The sequence below is a fragment of the Eupeodes corollae genome, chromosome 1 (assembly GCF_945859685.1).
Source record: "Eupeodes corollae chromosome 1, idEupCoro1.1, whole genome shotgun sequence".
Lineage (NCBI taxonomy): Eukaryota > Metazoa > Arthropoda > Insecta > Diptera > Syrphidae > Eupeodes > Eupeodes corollae.
In genome coordinates, this window is record NC_079147.1 from 96,610,600 (window position 1) to 96,626,656 (window position 16,057).

At 35.1% G+C, this 16,057-nt stretch overlaps 1 protein-coding gene across 1 annotated transcript in view; it reads right to left on the reverse strand.

The window, feature by feature from the left end:
* LOC129941573 (uncharacterized) overlaps nucleotides 1-15,324 on the reverse strand; it is a 37,536-nt gene extending 22,212 nt beyond the window's left edge. Inside the window, exon 1 of the mRNA XM_056050247.1 lies at nucleotides 14,589-15,324. The gene's annotated coding sequence lies outside the window, so the exon portion shown is untranslated. The remainder of the gene's footprint in view (nucleotides 1-14,588) is intronic.
* Between the last annotated feature and the right edge of the window lie 733 nt (nucleotides 15,325-16,057).

Consider the following 16,057-nt stretch of genomic DNA (forward strand, 5'->3'; position numbering starts at 1 on the left):
ACATGTCTATTGGTTCTTGAGCTATGGACGATGAAAAAAAGTCGCAAAAGTACGGACGTACGAAAGTTAAAAAACGCCAGCTCGAATTGTCTTAAAACCTTATTTTGCAAATTTATAGTAAGCCCACCCAATACTTAGAGTTGTAGGAGCCAGGACAAAAGAAACGGCTGACCCACGTTTTAATATCATTCTACCATCGTAATGTCAGATTCATTAAAATTTTGAGTTCGAAATTTCTTACGAATGCAATGCTTTCAGTGCAAAATGGCAAATTTGGTTGATCCCACAAGGTAATATTGCTATCCACTTAAATTAAATGTTTTACTTCACCTACACATTATTACATTATTAAGAATTAGTATGAATTTTAACTGAAATATTTACGAACAAAAATACTATTGTATTCAAAATATCTGTATTCGAAAATAATGGCATTCTAGAAGTGATATATTTTTAAGAAAAAAAAAATAGAATTATTAAAAAAAGTACTATTAAATAAGTTCAACTTTAAAGTTCACATCGTTCTAAGGCTCTTCTTTTTAATGCTATTTTGAAGCAAATGTACCTACTTAAATTGCTTTAAAAACTCCAGAAACAGATGTTGGACTCGTACTAACTTCAAAACAAATAAAGGTAGAAACTTCAAATGCAATATTTACTAAGCTAGTCATTAAAAAGCAATTTAAGAAATTTAAGGCTGTCCAAGATGGAAACGGACATACTTAGGCCAGTTTGATGGCTCATTGTGATACCACATGAATCTTGAAGCTTCCTCCTAAGGTCAATGGAACCAGTTTGAGTCCCTTACGAAATGTGAGAGGCTGATTATGCAGTGTGATTTGGATTGTTGAGATCGTAAAAGAAGAATTTTCCTAGGTAATTCTTGCGTTTTCAAGTCAGAGCAGGGCATGTGCAGAGAAGATGAAGAAATGTTTCCTCCTCTTCCTTGGCTTGACTATCTGAAAAGATACGGATATCAGATGTCGATATCACGTTTTCTTTAAGCCTTCCTTTATCTGCAAAAGTTCCGCCTGGAACACGCTACAATAATTGGGAAGGCGGAATGAGAGACTTTATTTCAGTCGTTCAGAGTACACACCTCCACCAACCCCTTCTTTTGTTTTTGAAAAATGGATTGACTCATCCTCCAAGAATGTCCTATCCTCCCAAAAAGATCTGGGAGGTAAAGAAATCTGGAAATTTCTGTCGAATTGCAGTTGGGAGATGGTGTAGTCTGTGTGCTTTGGAATTGATTCTTAAAACCTAAGAATTACGGAGTGGCCAATGTTGTTGTTCCACTGCGACGAAGCTTTGAGGTGAATAGCAGAGCTAGCAGCTATTTGTTTGCTAAACATGTCAAGAGGTGTTAGGTAGAGTAAGGGGTCCAGTGCCGCAGATATGGGGTTGTGCGAAGCGACCCGCTTATACATAGGCAAGCCGAACGTTGGACTTTATTTAACTTATCCCTGTTTATACCTTTCTCTAAAGCCACATCGGTTTTGTGTGGGTTAACACCCAGTCCACACCGATTTGCCCAAAGTATTAGTCTGTCCAAGGCATTTTGTAAGAGTTCTTTTAGGATATTAAGATGCTTTCCTGAAACTGCTATAGCAACGTCGTCCACATAGGCTATCACTATGAAGCCATCCGCATCCAGACTAGTTAGGATTTCATTCACCACTAGGTTCCAGAGGAGAGGGGATAGAACACCACCTTGCGGTGTCCCTCTACTAACGTATCGTCTACCAGAAGAGTTGCCCAGTTTTGAGTTAATTATTCTGCAAGTAAGCATTAAATAAATTAACTCCCCCAATCGAACTCTCTACATTTAGAGATCTTAGTGCAGATGTGATTGCAGATGTGTCCACATTGTTAAAGGCAACTTTCATTTCAAGGAAAGCAACCATAGTGAACTCTTATGATGAAGGGAATATTCGACGGTGTTTACTAAAGTGTGTAACGCTGTTTCCACCGATTTACCTTTACATTAGGCATGTTGAGACGAAGACAGAATTCTTGTATCAATACTTGCCCTTAAATGGATATCAATCAATATTGCCAAGGTCTTAAAAAGAAAAGATGATGGACTTATAGGTCGTAGATCTTTAGGATTGACTTGCGAGCATTTATCTGCTTCGGAACATAGACTGGGTATAAACAGCTGGTAAAAATTGCCTTAAGGATTGGTGCAATTATGTCAAAAGCCTTTTGTAACTCGGCTGGTATTATTTCATCTGGTCCTACAGATTTAAATGGTTTGAAGCTGTTGAGAGCCCATTGTAGCTTGTCCCTTGTGATCAGACCTTGCCGATATGTTGTATTTCAACTTGAACGTATATAATTGTTGCAAGTTTTGGTAACAGAACTACATACCAGGAAAGTGAGTGTCCAATAGTAAGTTCAGTGATTCATTACTTGAATTTGTCCAGGAGCCGTCTGCATTTTTCAAGCAGCTTGGCATCGCTGGACTAGTTGAAAGAATTTTCCGTAACCTAGAGGTTTCAGAAGTTTCTTCGTTTGTCGTGCAACAGAAGGATGGCCAAGAAGATCGCTTAGATTTCCTTAGTGCCTTCTTGTAGACTCTTAGGGATTCTTTGTAAAAGTCCCAGTGAGAGGCTAGTCTTGCAGCTTTGGCCCGGTTGAAAAGTTTCCTGCATTATTTCCTGAGCGAGTCAAGCTCTGAGGCCCACCATTGTGGTTTCCTCTTTCCTCTTATGTGTATAAGTGGAAAAGCAATTTCTAGCGATCTGTTCGTAGCTGAGGTAAGGAGCGTTAGAAGTTAAGCTCAATACAAAAAATACTTAAATACTTTCTGAGATACAAAACTTCAAAAATGAAGTATATAGTGACTACCCGTCATACAAATTATGAAGCATTTTTTTTACTATTGTACAAATTCAATAAAGTGTAGAAACAACAATAAAAATCTATAGGTCTGATAATAAGCTTTTATATAACACGGCTCAAAGTAAACTGATATTAAACCTTGTTAACATTAATATCTAAATTTCCTTCAAGATCACACTACTTTTCAAAGCAGAATTACTACTCAGTGCTTTTTTTTAAGTTTATGTTGTAATAATTACTTAACGCTTATCAACAAAGAAAAGATTAAACAGATTTAAACAAATCTTTTACAAGCTTAATCAGAGTCTATCAAACTTTTGTGCATCCCTCAAAAGAACATGTTATAAATTAAAATTGCAAATAAATTACAGTTAATGTAATTTTTATGAGCTCTACATCTTCATTATTTAATTTGCAATTTTCCCACATTCAACGACATACGTACTGATATTTGATATACATTAATAGCCAAGTCCATACCCATACTTTAGTTTGAATACTGAATATGAATAGGTTCTCGGCCTCCACCGGCTTCAGTACTTGGCAGGTTAATTTGCATTTATAAATCTATTTTTAGTTTAAATAAGTACGTACAAAAACGTATTGTATAGGTAAATAAACGACACTGATTGTGCTATTGAAGAATAATGAGATTTATTTGCTTGGCTATAAAATTTGTATAGATACTCGTATAAATATAGAAAGAGTTCTTAATTAGAAGGTTAATAATAAAATTGACATTTGTTTGACATGTCAATTGACTTGACGAAGTGTTGATGAGGTTTATTAAATAAGTTATGAAGAAGTTAATAAAATTTATGAAAGTAATGGTAAGTTTGATATATTTATCTAGGAAGATGATTTTGAAATTATATTGACCGATTGCATTGGCGTCATTAAATTTTATTATTGTGTTATTAACCAACTTTAATTTTTTGATATTTTTGTTTACTAATGCGTTCTATTTTTCAACTACAATTACTGAAGGAAACTTGTTGCACAAATACATTTTTATGAAGTGTTGATGCTTTTGCCTATAGTTTAAAATCATTGCAAAACTTAAGGGTTTAATATTGAAGCAAAAGGCTTGATATTTAAATGTCAAATGTTGAAAGTCAAGTTTTGATGTTGAAAGGTTGGATCACCATAGAATTTTCGAAATTTAATTTTAAATGGTCCCATAGCACCTCAAAATAAGTAAACCCAAAAACTAATTATCGGGAATAGATATACGTCCGAGAAAAAACCTTTTACTTATAATTTTTGAGTTTAAATATTAAAGGTATTGCAAAATTATTCTTGATTTACTATTAATCAAAACTTTAAACGCGTTGGTCGGACTCATGACTTATCCAATTATCATCCGATTAACTTGAAATTTTGAATATATTCTAGAAAATACATTCATCCCATCTTCAACAACCTGACAGGTCCTTATCAGTGTGATTTTAGACCAGGAAAGCCTGCAGGCCATCAAAAATTCATAATGTCAGATCATGGACAAAATCCGAGAACATCAAATCGACACCCACCATTTCTTCATCGATTTCAAGGCATCCACAGGGACGAGCATGTCTAGTTTTGACATCCCTATCAAACTCGTCCTTTGTGCAATTTGGCCATGGAGAATTTACACTGCTCCAAAAAAGTTCGAAAAAACTTAACAGAAACATTCGATGTTAAAAAAAGGCTTTTCATAAGGTGATGCGCTGTCATGCGATTTCTTTAACATCTTCCTTCTCCCGTCATCAACACTAGAGGCACTATCTTTTAAAAGTCTGTCCAATAATTAGGACATGCTAATGACATTGACATAATCGGAAGAACACAGAGGTGGCAAAGATGGGTTTGACGGTTAATGAGGGCAAAGCAAGGAACATGCTGTCTACAACACCGACGAGACGTCTGTATAAGGTGCAGAAGCATGGACTATGACTAAAGCACCTAAGGTCGTTGCGAGAGAAAAGTTCTTCGCGGGAATGGAGGAGAAGATGGAACGGCAGGCTGTACGAGCTTTACAGCGATATAGACTTAGCTAGAAGAATAAAAGTACAACGACTAAGATGACTTTTCGGCCCGGAAAGTCTACGTATCCACATCCACAGGATTGTGCAGTAGAGAAAGACCGCGGATCAGGTGATGCATAAGTGGAACGTGACTATTAAGCTAGATGGAAAAGTTTATTGGGTGAAGCCATTGCCGTATGTAGTTCACACAGTTTCACTGATATTTTGTAGTTTTTCGAAAAAAAAACTCCCCAGATGATATTTTTATCGGCCTCTTATGTGGCCAAGCCTCTTAACTAATATTTGAAAAAAAAATCCAAAATGTCCTTTTTCTCTTTATTCTTCTTCTTTATTTATTTAATGGGAATTTGTAACTTATGAAGACTGACAGTCAAACATTGTTTCACTTGTATTCCCTTTTACACATTATACTGTTAGCAATCAAATTTGAATCGAACGTTAAATTTGAATCGACCAGTCCGCCGTTTCCCGAAGCTTTCACACATTATACAGACAATGAAAACAGCTACGTAAACTTTACCTAACTATTGTCAGGAGTTACATCGCAATAATAGAATAACACGACTAATACACATACCTATATATTTTTTAAATAACTTGAAGAAATATTTAATCACTTTCAAATTAATTTTGTATTATGTCTTAAAAATTATATTGGGAGCTTTTATTGTCTGTTAGAAGGAAACTGACATCTTTCACACACTTCTCTTTAATACTTTACTTCAGGGATTGTCTAAATGGTCTTACTTTGATATAGACTTAACACGATAACCTAATTCCTCATTTCAAATGCTTAAAACCCACCCCAAGGTACAAAAACCTAGCCTATAAAATAAACAATGTAGTAGTTATAACAAAGGATTCTACACTTTGAAATGTATCATACATTTTGGGTCAAAAAACATATAAATTTGGGGTGTGTTTTCTAGTTTTTAGTTTTCAATATGATTCATTGTCAATAAATTATATATTTGAATAAATTATTATAATGTTGATTATTAATTGTTACACGAGTCTCACGAACTTGCTTTTACTTATATATCTGAGGAAGATTAAAACTTGAAAGCTTTTTCACTCATTTAAAACAGATTAGCTTAGCCAAAAATTTAACTTTGGAACTATTTTCGTATTGAATTTTTCATAACAGGCCTAAAAGCAATTTTTTTCCAACTTTTACTTTTTATTGGGTTCTGTCAAAAATGTTCAATTATATAATTTCCCATTTTCGAGAATGTCTATGGTATCTTAAAGAGCAAAACTTTCCCTTAATAACAGTTTACAGAACAAAAGTTTTGTGTGAAATTAAATAATCGAACATTTGTTGCAACTTTTCTTGTTTCCCACCAATTAACGTCAACATGAATATTTTTTGTTTTAAGGGAATGACAAAGTTTAAAGTGTCGAGAGAAAATTTAATGGTGCGCCATCTGTATGCATCCTATTTCAATAGATTTGATAGAAATTGCTTGAATTTTAAGAATTTCTTATATTCAAAAACAAAAAGAAATATTCGTTAATTATAAACTTAATTTTATTCAAACATGACATAGCGATGGTAGAAACGTCGAAAAAAGTAGGTATGTCCGTTTGTCTGTGTGTCTGGCCTGGTCCCTACTGCACAAAGCATGGGTTCGATTGACTTCAAATTTGAAAATTAAGGTGTTGAGCTGACTCAAAATAAGAGTACTCCACTCCCCATACAAATTGTTTGGCCTTGCCTTAATCAAACGATTTGAATAATTTTTCTGCATAAGCTATTAAAGTAGCTCAATAATATAAATTGTTATTGTTTAAATATTTTGATTTTTTAATATTAAATTTTTTTTTCGAAACTCGATATCTTGACAATGGGAATGTAAAACGTATATTATTAAGTTCTAAATAACTGCGTTCAAATGGTAGACATGTGCAATCAAGAGGACACAAGCGTCCACAGGTTTTTTCTCAAAACCCACCTCTGTCTACCAACTCCTACTCTCTCCTCCCCGCGGTGAACATCGGGTGCCTATACGCATCAAGGCCAAGCTAGGAAGGGAAGACATCTTTGGTGGAATAATCGGGGGCCTGCACGACAACACTTCCGACACTGGATTTAGGCTCTTAGATTTTGCTGCGGGCGAAACGTCATGGTAGTCAGTACGCGTTTTTCACAACTCAACATCCACAAATTAACTTGGAGTTCTCCAGATCAATCTACCGTTAACCTGATTGACCATATTGCGATGGACGCCAGACACGCTTCCAGCATCATGGATGTCCGAACTTTCCGATTAACTAACATCGATTTGGACCACTACTTCATTGTAGCCAAGGCAGCACTTCAGGTTTCCAAAGACAAAAGGCAAAACAGGGAGGTGCTGTGAGAAGGTACAACGTCGAACGGCTACAATCGCAAGAGATCGCCAAATCCTTTTCCGACCGAGTTACAAGTAACCTCTTTCGAAGCTCTCTGCCGCAAACACAATGTATTGAAAACCAGTGGCAACATTGCCAAGATGCAATCAGAGAAGCCGCCTCTGATGTGCTGGGTTTCAAGAAACCACCAACAAGGAACCCCTGGTTTGATGAGGAATGTTGGCAGGCAAATGCAGCCAAACAACAGGCACGCAAAACGGCACTGCATAAAATTACGAGAGCTGCTCATGAGCTCTATAAGTAGAAGAGGCGAGAGGAACACCAACTTCTCAGAAGGGACGTGCTGTATAGAGCCATGTCTAGTTTTTGCATCCCTGCCAAACTCGTCCGTTTGTGCAGGATGACCATGGAGAATTCACGCTGCTCCATAAAGGTTGGAAACAACTTAAAAGAACCTTTCGATGTCAAAAAAGGTTTTAGACAGATTTTTTTAACATCGTACTTGAAAATAGTGCAGAGCACGTCAACACTAGTGGAACTGTCTTTCAAAATCTATCCAATTACTAGCATATTCTGATGACATAGACATAATCGGAAGATCTCAGCATGATGTCAATTGGACTTTTGTGAGTATTGAGGCAGAGGCGATAAAAATGGGTTTAACGGTTAATGAAGCAAAACAAAGTACATGCCGTCGTCAAACAATGACCTACAACACCGACCGCGACGTCTTGGTCAAAACGTCACCATCGAAGTACGTAACTTTGAGTTAGTCAAGGACTTCGTCTACCTGGGCTCCCTTGTAAATGCAGAAAACAATAACAGAGCTGAGATCAAACGGAAAATAACTCTTGATGTTTCTTCTAAGAAAGCAATTGAGTGGTAAAGTCCTCTCTCGTGGGACCAAAGTGTCGCTATAAAAGACCCTTATCATCCCCGTCCTGCTATATGGTGCAGAAGCATGGACTATGACAAAAGCGGATGAAAGCACCTTGGGTCGGTTCGAGAGAAAAGTTCTTCGTGTGATCTACGGTCCCGTATGCATCGAAGGGGAGCGGAGGAGAAGATGGAACGACGAGCTGTACGGGCTGTACAGCGACGTAGACTTAGCCAGAAGGGTAAAAGTCCAACTGCTAAAATGGCTGGGTCACTTAGAGCGCATGGAAACCATTTTTTTTTATTTTCTTCAAAACTCCATTTATTATTATTTTGGAAAAGGGTTATTTGCCAATTTAAAAAAAAAAATAAGTAATATTTCTTTCCAATTAGAAATATATCGTGTTGTTGGTAGTTTTTGTACTATGAACTCAAGGTAGAGGTTTATGACGTAAAGTTCTAAATTTGAAAAACTATAACTAGTTGCTTTGGTCAAAATTTACGTTCAAAGAATTAAGTTGACTGCAAATGAAGTTCCTTATATTGTCTGAACCTGCCCATGGTTATTCAGGAAATTTTGATCAGCAAACTTTAAAGTGCTGGTTTTCGAGGTGGTTGATTAAGAGCTTAAAGAGTGAAATTTGATGGTATTAAGAGTAATATAAAGCCATTTGTTTTTAGGACCAATACATTTATTGGTATCCATTCATCCTTTTTTTAGTCTACCATTAAGGATTCTCTGACAGTCTTCCCAGAAGATGTTGGTTTTTCGTATGGTGTATATAGTTGTCTGAATCTTATATCTAATATAAATTGGGATCTCATCTTGATTAGAATCTAGTTTGCAGTGCACAAATTGATAACTAGTTCTAAAACCAAGATAATGTTTTTCACTTTGTCTGGCGATAAAATTGTTGATGCTGATCTAATTAAGCTTTTTAACTGAACTTATAATCTTATGCTTACTCCCATTACATTCATAAATGTTTCAAATAAAAAATAGTTAATGAATTGAAGTATTTGGGGTATATAATTGATTCTAGAATGCGTTTTTATAACCACACAGAAAATCTTAGACAGTATTTTCGGTGCACTGTTAGAAACTTCTTCTTTTTGCGTGAAGTTCGCTTTTCCAAACTGCTACTTGAAACTTATTATGGTATTTTTTATTTGAAACTTGAATATTGAATTTCTTGTTGTTGAAATTTTTATTACAGGAAAATAAAACCTTTATTAGTTTTGCGAAAAGTGTTCTCAAAAAAATATGTGGTAAATCTCGATTGTACCCTACTCCACTAGGGTCACTATTTATGGATTAGAAAATTATTTCAGTGCGACATGTATTGTTATAAAGTTCTTAAGAGACCAGGTAATCTTAATTTTAGAATAATTGATAACTATGTTTTACGTATAAATTTTTTAAACAAGTTTTTATACTGTCAAATCGAACCGTATTTAATAATAATAATCTAATAAAAATTACTCCACACATTCACTTTTGTGAATGGAACTTCACTAGTTCAACAGTTAATTTTAAAATATAAATAAAAAAACGTTTGTTTTAAAATATGAATACAAAAAACATTTGTTTTACATTTTGTTGTGCTATTTCATATTGAAAAAACAATTTCACTTAATTTTTTTTAGTGGTTGCAATTGCTTAAAACGAAATACATAATTCTACTATGTTTCTCAAGACCTTATGTAACTCTTTTAATGATCGAGTTCTTTCTGCAATTTAAAAAGCCATTCAAGTTGTATTTATCAAATATTTATTGTAAATGTTGAAAGAAACTATAAAATATTATTACTTACAATATGAACTTATCACATGCGCTTTGTGTTGATTGTATTTTTACAAGCTCTCACTAACATAAAGGCCCAATTAAAAGGCATTTCATTTTTATCTAGAGTATTGCCCTCTATTTATTTTTTTTTCTTTAAACACTATTCATTGATAATATTTATAATACAAGGTCAATTAAGGTTATCAAACGTTTGCATCAACAATTCTGCATTTTATTAAGTACGTACCCATATTTATGACGTCTATGCATAAAATGAATGTTAATAGTTTTGCGCTTGCCTTAATAAAATGTTTTTCGAACACATTTTCCGGTTGTTCATTCTTCGGTTTTCAATTTATTTATAAAGTTTTTTTGCCATTAAGCGTGAACAACAATACCATTCAAATAGCAAGAATTCGCTAATCGCACATTTTGGGTGGTATCTTGATCTTAACATTTGTAATGTTGCTTTTTAATGAATCTAGAGTATTAGCGTTACAACGGTTTTTGCGTAGCCTCATACAAAATACAATCTTATCAGGTCAAATCACATGATCTTGGCAGCCGATTTTCCTGTCCGAAACGTCAAACTACAGGACCAGGAAACTTTCAACGCCCAAGAGATGGTTCGGAAGGAGGTGTCGGTACACATTGGTTTTGAATTCTTGGATATTGCAATGACTGGAAGAGACAGAATGTAGTCAGGCATTCCACATTCGCATAGTACGGTTAAAAAACGAATCTCTGTACTTGATAATACGATCGAAGTTGGACTCTGGGGTTTACTGATGAACATTCCTAGAAACGCGAGTTTTACGTTTGAACTGTTTTTTTTTTTATTTTACCAAAATCTTAAAAATATCTTATAACTAGGCAAACATTATTTAAAAATACTTAAAAACTAGAACAGCCAGAGTAAGCTTTTATTTTGTTTGTGTTTTTTTTTTAATGTTTTTTTTTTTATTGTACCTAACCTAATCCTTAAACCTATGTAAGCCGGCCAAGATCAAACACCCTAGCAAACTTTATATGACATTCTCAATTTGAATCCACCAAAACTGGTTTTCCTGTCTCACCCTATCTCTTCGGTCCCTATCGAAAACAGTCCTACTGAACTGAAGGTGCTCGGCTCCATCCAGTGTGAGGACGTCTCGACTGTAAAGGAGTCGCCTATCTACAGTTTTACGGCTGACGTGGTAGATTAGCGGAACCGCCTCCTTATCCTGTATTAGCCCTCGATTGTCTAAGTAGAGGAAAGCTTCGTGCGGAATGTTACCATTTAAATGTGCACTTTCGTACCACTCATTGTAGGGGTAGTATTAGCCCCAAAAATTAATCTGTTAATCGACGACGTTTTGGCTCCGTTGTATAGAACCTGGTAGAAATAGTATTGTTTGTACAAGGCCACGTAGCAGAAATTGTCTCTCAAACACCCTTACCTTTTCCATGTGTGATAGGGCAACGTTGAACCATACCGGGCACCCATAGGCAATCATTGGCTGGATAAGGGCCATGTAGCAAATCACCTTCACCCTACTGTCAAGACATCTGCTAAAAAACAACCATTTTGTCAAGGCAATTGCCTAGCCTTAGCTCTGGCCAGAGCAGCACTCATATGTCTTTCGAAATACAAGTACAGATCCAACTAAATGCCAAGGTACTTGACGACATTTTTATTCTCCAGTTGCTGTCGATTAGGTCCAACGATCACTAGATTTTTACAGGTCTTTCTCGTATCCCTTAGGGCTCTATACATCGGAGTATTGAACAGAATAGTTTTGCATTCCTGAAAGTTGATTAACAACTTTCAGTTGATTTACAACTTTCAGTCCGTAATATTGCTGAATTTTGCAAAAGTGTCTTGATAACCTCAATTGGCAGTTCTGTAAGCAATAAGGACATCGACGTACGCTATTGCCTGAGTCAGACTTGCTTTTAGATCACTGGTGTGAATGCTGAACAAGATCGGCGAGTTAACCGCTTCTTGTTGAAGACCATTTTTATAATATCATAGATTTTGGTGGATGTTACATTGCCAATTTTGACAGTAAACAGTCTACCATTAGGCATGTCATAAAGCATATACAACAGGGGTTTACTTTTGCCAAGTCTGTTTAACTTTAGATACAGACCCTCTAACCATACGGTGTAGAAAGCCATCTCCATGTCAACCAGACAAGCACCCGTACATTGCCTTTTAGATCTGTTCCACTGGTTATCAGAAACAAGCTTAGAATGTGTCAGTTTCCGCCTTAAAGCCGAAATGATTATCCGGAATTATTTTGTTGTTCTCAACCCACTTCGACAGAACTCTATTTATAAGCTTCTCGAATAGCTTACTGATTCTCGGCAGAAGACTTATCGACCCAAGAGTCACAGGGTTGCAGTTGTCCTTTCCCTTTTTCGGAGAGGATGTAGCAAAGCTGTCTTCCAACGGACCAGATAATATGTATTATTCAGAACGGTTTTAAACAGAGTGATATAAATGTCCACAGCTTCCTGAGGTAAATATCGTAGTACAATGTTGGATATTCCATCGACACCTGCTGATTTCTTTTTCTTTAATAAATGGAAGATTAGCTGGAGCTCTATCTTCATGTCTAATAGGGTAATCTAATAGGGTAATTCAGTCTCATTGATGCAAGTGCCATCCATGGGTAATGGCAACTGGGGTATATCTCGCCTTAACGATACAAGACTGCATTTCGAAGAAATAAATTCCACAAGGTTTGTTATTCCTAATTGTACAATGCAGTTTAGGTTGGAATTTAATGAGCTTGTCATATTTTTTCGTTGCAGTTCCCAATTCGAGAAAAAGGGATGCGAGTCTTAAAACGAATATTAAAAGCTAAGAGTGCTTTTGTCAGCAAAACAAAATATTGGATTATAAGTTGCAGACAGAAGATTATTAATTAAAATGAGAAAAGTGTTGGAGGCAGAACAGAGCCCTGAGGTACATCAGCATTTATTTTGTGATTTTCAGACATAAACCCATCCCACACGACTTGTATTGAAACATTCAAAAGGTAATTACTAATCCAATAAAGGAGAAATTCATTAAAACCTAAAGCACGCATTTTCCATAAGAGAGCCTGTTACTAAACCCTATCAATTATCAAATGCTTTGAAATATTATGTGCAATAATCTTAGTTTCTCCAAAACGATGTTCGGTTAAATAAACCATGAGTTTACCAGTCGACCTATTGCAGCGAAAGCTGTGTTGTCGATCACAAGTTTTTGATCTTTGAGATATTTCTTGAGCTGACAATTAATCAGCGTTTCCATGACCTTGAAAAGAAGGGACGCAAGTGCAATCGATCGGTAATTATGATGAGCATTTTGCAATCACAGTTCGTACTTTTGCAAGAAATATTTCCTGTCCGTGCTATTTCTCAAAGACAAATCACAATTGCCCGCCGAGATTTTGTAATTTAAAACCTTTTAGCAACTTTTTTCTCTTAGGCCACGTGTAGATTGGTAATTTGAAAGTTTTACCAATCCATTCATTCCATCACAACTTATTTTAATCAAAATTGTTTACAAAAACTATTTGAATACCTTGTACAGTTGTTTTGTTGTGCATAAGTACGAATTTTAATTACAAATGCAAGGTCTACAACATTTATAAAAAAAGGCTATCTTCGAGTATACTTATCGATAGCTCTTTTAAATCACAGTCACGATTCCCACCTTGGTTTTTGTGCCAAATTACAAAAATTTGCATTTTACTTCAAAACAAATAACAACAATTTTTCATGACCTTTATGCTTTGCAAAATATCTTTCGTTGTATCAAATTGAAAAAGGTACGTACGTATACCTTTCTATCTAATTGTAAGTCCATACTCAATAAATATCTTTTCTTGACAATATTCAGGATTCGGGTATAAATATTGAAATACCAACTTTAAGAATAAAGACAAAAATATTAATTTAAGTGTCAATAAACTTTAACCAACAAGTCCAGAGCTAGATAATTAATTACTCAAGAATTTGATGAGTTATAACGAAACCTCTAAATCGAAGCTCTTTAATCCACGATTATTTCACTTGGTGAATCATCCACCGCACACTTGTACAACAAAATATTATTAAAACAACAAAACAAACTTGATTTCTTAATCACAAATTTATCTAATCATTCGATTCTTAGTTGATTAGCGATATTTAACTAGAACCAATAGAAAACGGTCTCAAAGCCCGGTTCTACAATGAGGGATTAAAGATTAGCACACATTCCGAAGTACTCTCGAGATTAACCAAGCCAAAGCTCTTAATTTTGTATCCATATCTATTTAAGACTGCTTCTTGACTTTATTATTGCCCAGAGTTATCTAACTGACCGCTGAAAAACAAAGCCTTGAGTATCTTATAATTATACGAGTTTGCAAATATTGAAGCTAGCTTAATTCCTCATTAGATATCATTTCCTAAGTATTTTAAATTACTATGTGACTATGATTGATGTATCGTACTTAGAACTTGCATTACTCAATGCTATCTGTTTTAAAATAAATAAGTACATACAAGAAGATGGTCACCTTTCTTAGTAAAAAGAAAACACAACTTAAAACAACAGCAACAACACGAAGGCCTTGAGTACATGCCGCAACAATGCCAAGGTTACATAATTTAACTAGCTTTTTGTGTTAATGCACCAACTTAACTTAACTTAACTTAACTTAACTCAACCTACCTGCAAAAAAGTATGCTGATGAGTTTCGCAGGGATGAAGACGACCGACGTTTAATATAACGTAGGTAAGGTAGCAAGCACCCTTAGTCTAAGGGCAGGTATAGAGGTTTAATTATTATCACTTAGCAGCTTGGCCTCTGTTTTGGTTAACACGCCACATAAAATAACTATGACACCACACTTCGTTGGAACTTATTTCGCTGATTAATATTTGAAGAGAGCGAAACAAAAAAAAACCACACACGCCTTGAGATGATGATGGAAACAGGCTTCAAGTTAAAAACGAAAAGGAACTTAGATACTTTATTTATTTTGTTTAACGAATTTTTGAATGACAACTAATATTGGCAAAAGTTGAATATACAAAAACTAAGAAAAGAAATCAAAATACTCGTCGGTACGTAATCGTTTGTTTTGGAAAAAATTGTTGTTCCTTTTATTATTTCGATTTTAATGCGAAGAAGACCGATACAATATCAAGACAGTAACAGAGGAGCTAATCGACCTACTCGACATTTCAATTTGAATCGTGCTTGCATACTGCCTTGCCTAGACTACCGTCAAGTTCTCAGTTTGTCTAGAGCTCCAAGTGTATTCAGCGGATGCCCTATATCAGAAATCCGACTTTATACTATTGACGTTATTTTAGCTTCGTAGTTGCGTTTTGTTGTTGTTTCTTGTATCGATGGAATTGAGTTCAGTTGAGACTTGAGAGACGGTAGCATAAACAATAGTCGTTGTCGTTGCTCGTTGCCACTGACTTTGCCACTCTGTCAGTCAGCTGGTCTAGAGCTGGAATATAGCAAAACAAAAATATATTCTTTTTCTTTTTTGGTATATGTATTTGTTTAGGTTGTTGATACTGTGGCATTTGTACTACACTACATGTCATTTGATTATAGACAAGTTAATTTTCAGACATTGTGATCATTTAAAAATTTGCCCTGAACTCAACATGTAATTTATTTTTACGGCCAAGAATTTAGCTTTTTGTTGAATATGAACGACACCTAAACGTCATGTCGTTTCATTTAATTATAAATACTTATGTGTGTTCAAATCAAATTGCATATCGTTCATTTCGTAATTTTGTCGGTCAATTTAATCGTCCAAATGTGTGTACAATCGCAAAAATCTAAAGAAAATAATTTGTTCCAGATCGTAAACAACTTATTTTGTTGGAGCTTGTAACATGAATAATTGGAAAAATGTATTAAACCCATTCATTTTGCAAATTTGATTGTTTTTCCAGTTGAAAGGCTCTATGTTAAATTATCAGCAATGATATCTGAAGTTGCCAAATATCGAATTTTGATAAGTTAATCGTTGATGTAATTTCCAGTGTCTTACATCTTTATGTTTGACCTAGCACGATAAACATTAGCAGATGATAGACGATTGTGCTATATCACTTTGATTGTCGCAAAATAAAATTATATCGTCTTTTTTATCTGAAAGAAGTTCTTTTTG